The sequence below is a fragment of the Macadamia integrifolia genome, chromosome 2, assembly GCF_013358625.1.
Source record: "Macadamia integrifolia cultivar HAES 741 chromosome 2, SCU_Mint_v3, whole genome shotgun sequence".
Classification (NCBI taxonomy): domain Eukaryota; kingdom Viridiplantae; phylum Streptophyta; class Magnoliopsida; order Proteales; family Proteaceae; genus Macadamia; species Macadamia integrifolia.
In genome coordinates, this window is record NC_056558.1 from 5399449 (window position 1) to 5406922 (window position 7474).

The window sequence follows — 7474 nt, forward strand, 5'->3', positions numbered from 1 at the left end:
ATGCCCCATAGACGTGTGCTTTGGATTCTTATAGTTCAAATTGCTTCACTGTAAGAAGGAAAAGTGGATTGATTAATGATCTTAAGATCAAAGCTTAAAAACAGTCTTTTTTAGGTTAGAGATGAAGTACTCAGTCCAAGTTCTTTTGTCTTTCGTCTTAATATTCTGTATTGAGTCTCTTCATTGGCAAATTTGGTGTATCACCACAAAAAACAATCATCCCCTTCAATGTTGGGGTGGTTCTGGATTATGATAATCTGATTGGGAGAATTGGGTTGACCTGCATCTCCATGGCATTGTCTGATTTCTATGCAACTCACAGTTTCTACAAGACAAGACTGGTTCTCCACACCAGGGATTCCAATAGCAATGTGGTCCGTGCTGCTTCTATGGGTAACTAACGACTCTCTTTCCCCCTCCACTAGTTGCATTTGTATTTTCGCCTCCCCCTTCCACTTCGGTTACTTCTATTTTTTAGGATGTTTCTGATTGCTTATTATATGGTTATTGCTATTTATGCAAATGACCCAGTAGAGAAGATTTTTCCAGAAACAAGAACAAAATTGTAGCATATTTTAGTGAAATTCTGAAGAGCAATGGTCAGGTAAAAAGTGGGAATGGAATTCCGTGTTGATAGAAATGGGAGCAGGAACACCCAACACCTCGTGAATGAGGATCCTCTGTTTATGACGTCCTAGTTTTATGTTATTATCTTAAAAACTTCATGATTGTCTCTTAGTTGGGTTGGTTTGTACTCTTCATACTAGATCTTAAGGATTCAATAAACCCCAACATAATACACTTATATCTGATTACCATTTCATATATTGTTATATATGTTAGGAAGAGAACCTACTAACCATCATGTTAATCATCAGAGAAAGCTTGGCTCATAAGTTTTCTTTATCAAATGAACTTTCTCGCTGTCACTTTTGAGAACCAGACTTCCTACTCCATCAGAGATATGGAGTTGCCAAAATACGCTAAGCAATCTATCAAAACGAAAAAGAAAGAAAAAAATGCATATATGTGCTTATGCATTCCACTATTAAACAGCTCTGGCTTCTCTATATATCAATTGGGATCTGTTCCATCTTAGTTGTCCCAGTGTCTGCAACTGTGGTGATACTCCTTGAATCATTCATTCCCACTTCTCCAACGCAGTTTCAATAAACAATGCAACTGTTTGTTTTTCATTTTCTTTTCATTTATTACAATGGGAGCAAATGTGAATAAGTTTTGAAATCAAGAGATTGATAAATGAAATTCCTTATTAATGCAGCTCTTGACCTACTAAATAGCATAGAAGTGCAAGCAATTATTGGACCAATAACATCATCCGAGGCCAACTTTGTGATTGATCTTGGAGACGAAGCTCAGGTACCCATTATCTCTTTCTCCCCATCAAGTCCTGCTCTTTCTTCAGCTCAAAATCCTTATTTTGTCCGGGCTTTCCTTAGTGACTCCTCTTTCTTCAGCTCAAAATCCTTGCTTCCATTGTCCAAGCCTTCAGATGGAAGGAAGCTGTACTGATATATGAAAACACTGATTATGGTAGTGGAATTGTTCCTTATTTAATCGATGCATTTACAGCAATTGAGACCCGTGTCCCCTATAGAAGTGTCCTTTCCCCTTCAGCCACCGACGATCAAATTATTTCAGAGCTTTACAAGATGACGACAATGCAAACTAGAGTATTTGTTGTGCACATGTCATACCCTCTTGGTGCTCGTTTATTTTTGAAAGCAAAAAATGCTGGAATGATGAATGAAGGATATGCCTGGATTATCACAGATGGGCTATCTAATCAGTTGAATTCCATGGATCCCTCTGTTCTTCATTCTATGCAAGGTGTAATTGGCATCGAGCCTTACCAGCCGATGTCTGATAATCTTAAGAATTTTAAGATCAGATGGAGACAGAAGTTTCACAAGGATAACCCAGTTATGAAAAGAGTTTCCCTTAACATTTTTGGACTGTGGGCCTATGATACTGTTTGGGCACTAGCACTGGCAGCTGAGAAATTCGGAGCAGCAAATCTCCAATTCCAGCACCAAGTTGTTAATCGAACATCTGACCTTTTAACTATCAGAATCTCTACAATAGGTCCTAAGCTTCTCCAGATGATATTGGAGACAAAATTTACAGACTTGAGTGGAAAATTTAGCCTTGTTGATGGACAACTACAATCATCGGCATATCGAGTACTCAATGTAATAGGTCGTGAAGGAAGGGAGATTGGATTCTGGACACCAACAAATGGAATTTTACGTGAACTGAATGCGTCTTCAAATTCGAATCTCAGTCCTATAGTATGGCCAGGAGATTCTACGACGGTGCCTAAAGGTTGGGTAATTCCTACAAATTGGAAGAAACTGAAGATTGGAGTTCCAGTAAAGAAAGGATTTACTGAATTTGTGAAGGTAGCAATAGATCCTACTACCAATGCTACAATTGTCACTGGGTACTGCATTGATGTCTTTAATCTGTGATTGGGGAACTGCCGTATGCCCTTCCTTATGAGTTTATTCCATTCATGAAGCCTGATGGTACAAGTGCTGGAATAACACTTCCTTATGTTGATTTTAAAATGCCATACACAGTCTGGGGTAACAATGATAGTGCCAATCCAACAAGAACAGAGGAAGAATATGTGGGTTTTCCTGAAGCCTTTGAATTGGGATCTATGATTCACTATTCCCATTTTCTTCATCTTCACAGGCGTTGTGAGCTGGATCCTTGAACACAGAGTAAACAACGATTTTAGGGGTACACCTATAAATCAACTTGGAATGATCTTCTGGTTCACCTTCTCAACGATGGTTTTTGTACATAGTAAATACTCTTCCTCTTCTCTCATTCTATAGATATTTTCAAAATTAATATATGGTTAACTTGAGTAGCCATTTTATGAGCCGATGCATCAATTGTTTAATTACTCTGATTTTCATTTGGCATTTCTCTTACCACCAAAACCCATTTGGAACTAGTTGACTAATTGATAAATGTTAATTTGATGGCTACAGAAGAGGTCTTCAGCAACTTGGCTAGGTTCGTTGTGATCATATGGGTTTTTGTTTTGCTCATCCTCACATCAAGTTACACAGCAAGCCTAACTTCCATGCTGACAGTTCAACAGCTTCAACCTACTGTCACAGATGTAAAAGAGCTCATAAGAAATGGGGAGTATGTGGGTTACAAAAATGGTTCATTTGTGTTTGAGATACTAAAGCAAAGGAGCTTTAATGAGTCCAAGATTAGAGCCTATGGAAGTCTAGAAGATTTAGACCAAGCTTTATCTAAAGGGAGTAACAATGGTGGTATTGCTGCTGCTTTTGAAGAGATCCCTTACATGAAACTCTTTCTTTCAAAATATTGTGGCAAGTACACCATGGTTGGACCTACATATAAGACTGATGGATTCGGTTTCGTAAGTCCTCTCTCTCTCTCTCTCTCTCTCTCTCTCTCTCTCTCTCTCTCTCTCTCTCTCTCTCTCTCTCTCTCTCTCTCTCGCTACTGTAAGTACATGGGTAAGTAAATCCATTTTATTAATTTCTTATAGGTCTTTCCAAGGGGATTCCCACTGGTATCTGATGTTTCGAGGGCAATCTTAAATGTAACAGAAGGAGATAAAATGGCGCGGATTGAGCAAGCATGGTTTGGGCAAGACTATTGTCCAGATAGTAGTACCAACTTATCTTCATATAGTCTAACACTAGATAGTTTTGGAGGGTTTTTCATCATCACTGGAGCTGCTTCAATGCTAGCCCTCTTCATATTTGTTCTTAGATTCTGTCGTAACAATGGGGACGTTATCAAACATGATGATCCTAATGGCTCTACACTGAAAAGAATTGTTACAATGGCAAAAATATATGATGAGACGGATCCTTCCTCTCATGATTCTAGAGTAACTAAAAATCACAGACAAAATACAGAAATTCCATGAGTCATTGAAGCTTCACCCATATCTATTGCTCCTAGTTCACCAACCATTCCCTTTGTTAGACAGGTATTGCACTCCTTATGAAGAAGACCAATGAAGGGTATCAAACAGTTCCTCTGGTACACATGGAAATGTCACTCCCTTGGAAGATCAGGGAAGCCAGTTCTGTACTTCTCCAAATGCAAATCGGAGTTGAGGTAAGGAATTAATGAGAGTGGATCAGGTTCACGTACGAGAGATTATTGGTCCAGATGCAGAGAGGGCAACTGTCCTTATAATCAATATCTAATTTTGTAATTGACTGACACTAATGGAGTAAATGTTTTATATGATGAAACCTTAAATACTCTCTCTCTCTCTCTCTCTCTCTCTCTCTCTCTCTTGGAAAGCAGAGCTACTCTTAATCAAATAAATAATGGAGAAAGTAGGGTGAAATTCCATCAAAAAAATAATGCAAATGAGAGAACAGAAAAACCAGTAAGAATCCACAACCTCTCCTAAGGCTCGCATCAATGGTATCAGAGCAGCTGATCCTTTGTATAGACAACAGATTTTGTCACCACAAAGACTATTTGATCAGTAGTGATGTAAGAAGCCTCATGAAATGAGACTGGATGAAGTTCACGTATAAGAACAATCTCGTACGTAAACCTGATCCAGATTCGAAATCTCATTGGAAATCCTAATTGCATAAAAGTTCAACTCTTGACATGGGAAAATGACCAAAATGCCCATGTGTTGAGTTTCACCATTAAATCTTCCGAGATTAGCTCCGAACTTCACAAACTAGTGTATTTTATCTTTATAAACCATGTCCTAAATTTTGGTGAGAAAATTAGCCATTCCTTTGAGCCCACTTTTGAACATGTTTTGGGACAAATGGACCCACACCTCTACGCCAAAAATATCTACCTAAGCAAATCTGAAGCAAAGGATAGGTATTCTTTGCATGGTAAAAGCTGGCATTTGCTGCAATCTTAACATGTCTAAATTGGCAAGTCAATGACTACCGCGTTATCATATTTCATCATTCTTATCTTTCTAGAACTTATTGCTTTCAAATAATTCTGGTTATATCCAGATAACATTATTATTATTTATTATATATTTATGTAGACATCGATATATATATACTAGTAAACTTGCACGTGCAAATGCACGTTTGGTCAAATATTTAGATACTAAATTCAAAATTTTTAGAGTTGTTACATTCAAGTGTTAGTTTCATTATTTAAAAACATATATTTCTTCTAAAGGATTAAATTTGAGGCAGTAATAATACCAACTTTGCTCGTAGGAGTGGAAGGTGAAAGCAGAGGCAACAAAGAGAGATGGAGAAGGTGGTGTGGGTGTTGGTGGGGATCCAACAAAGAGAAATTGAGAGGAAACCTGTGCAACAGCCTCATTGAGTGACAGAAAAACATGAAATCACATGGCATTTTCCAACAATCTTAATGGGTAGAGTAAGATTGAGAGAGGGAATTTGAGATTGTAATATCTGAATAATTATTAATTAATAGAGGAGAATCTATATGGGAGTTCTATCTACAGGATTCTGTAATTCATAGTCTATTATTGGGCAAGAACTTCCTGCAAGGTTGGAGCCTAGAGGAGTTCGACAGAATAGTTGATCGGTTCTAAATTTCCATGTAGACACTAAAGTATATCGATTCTAACTATTCTTTGATCCAAGACAGAGGGTCCTATACAAGTTGAAGACTGGATATGTTTTGCTGCCATAGAAGGAGTTGAAGAGGTTGATCTAGACTTCTCTCCAAGGAGGAACTTGAACTTAATAAGGTTCCTGATTTTCTCTTGTATTGCGATAAATGTACGTTCTTATATTAACTTTGTACATTTAGGCCCCTTACTTTCAGCTTTCAATGGTTTGTGCCTACATACTCACCTGTCTATCTTTGAGACTGGTTGATGCCACTAATATATAATCCAATATGTGTCTTAGACATGTTTGCTTCTAGAGAACGTAGTTGGGCTTTATAGTCCAGATTGTTACAATCCATTTTGGAATTGAATGTTAATGTCCTCATTCTTCGTTCACTGCATTTCTCCTCCAGTTCTCAAGTCTAAAAGATGCAATGCTTGATTTCTCAGCTTCATTGCCTAAAGGGACTGAGGAAGCTTTATACATGAAAAAAAAATTCTTTCAATTTATTTATGTACGATAAGAGAATGAGCTGATGCACCTCTTTCCATCTAGCACTTGTGGGAAGATACCAACTGATCATTCAAGTACAAAAAGTATATAAAATTAGTGTTTTTACTCTAAACTAAAAAAGATCAAGAATCCAACTAATAATATTTTCATCAAGTTGAGCCAGAGGCATGCTCCAAAGTTGCTAGTATCTCTTAGCAAGTCGAGATTCCCCTATTTGCAGTACAAATTATCATAGGATCTCCATATCTAATTGAATATTTTGGACTATCCCCGTCGGAGCTTTCAAGATAGGAGTTGTCAACCAAATTTAGGTAAGCCCTTGCTTCTCATTTTGAAGTAATCTAAAAATAAAAATTAACTAATGAATAAGAAAATGAGACAATTCTTGATTTCAAATTACATAATAGGAAGGTCTACAGAGGAAGTTTAGAGGTTCATTTTGTTTTACCAGTATAGAAACTTATTGCATTGAAAACTTTACATAAACAAGCTTGAAATTTTTGTCAATTATGTAGAACCTTATCATATTTCTTCATGATCTTTGAGAATGCTAAGAGTTTCAAAAATCTGATTAATACAATTATTAAAAACGTCGATAACCTGCTACCAGAAATATATATTACCACTAACATAATAATTCTTTGTTCATTTCTCAATTCTTCAGGGGATCTCAGAATAAGAAAAAACCAAATCTTGTTACTCCTCTACCCAAATCTTTAGATACAAGAAACATGAAGTTCCTCCCTGTTAGGATTTTTATGTGGGCTTAACTGATACCAATTGATCCATTGGACCTAAGCAATTATAAACCCACTCTGATTAGGAAACTCTTAGCTCTTTCCATTGTGAGAGTGGAATAGGCTTTTAAGGATTCTATTATAAATAGAATACTGACGGTCCCTGTAGCTATTACTTTACTTAATGCCTTATTGGTTTTGGGAGCACAGCTTTCTCACAAAAGCAAGTGCACAAAAAGAGAGGAAACCCTAGAGTAAGAGGCTGCAGAAGATCTCAATAGAAGGACCCCACTTGCGTAGTTCGTCATTGTCATCTTCATGGGAGTAATGTTTAACCACATGGGACAGAGGTTCATGATCTATGTTCATGGGACACAGGTACTTCTTTATTCCCATTTATGGTTCATGTCATGGTTGTCCCATTGATTATTATAGATATGGTAAATCTATATGGCTATGTATTTTAAGATGGGATACTTTATTGTTCTTAGTTTAGGGACTACACCTATGATTAATATTTTATGATTGGTTGATAATTCTTATATTCTAAACACTATAGGGTTATTCATATGTTTAATATGGTAAAGAATCCCCAACAATTGGTATCAAAGCCAA

General features: G+C 36.9%; 1 pseudogene; it reads left to right on the plus strand.

Annotated features, from left to right (window-relative positions):
• Positions 1-3949, plus strand: LOC122094058 (annotated as a pseudogene).
• The last annotated feature ends 3525 nt before the right edge of the window (positions 3950-7474 follow it).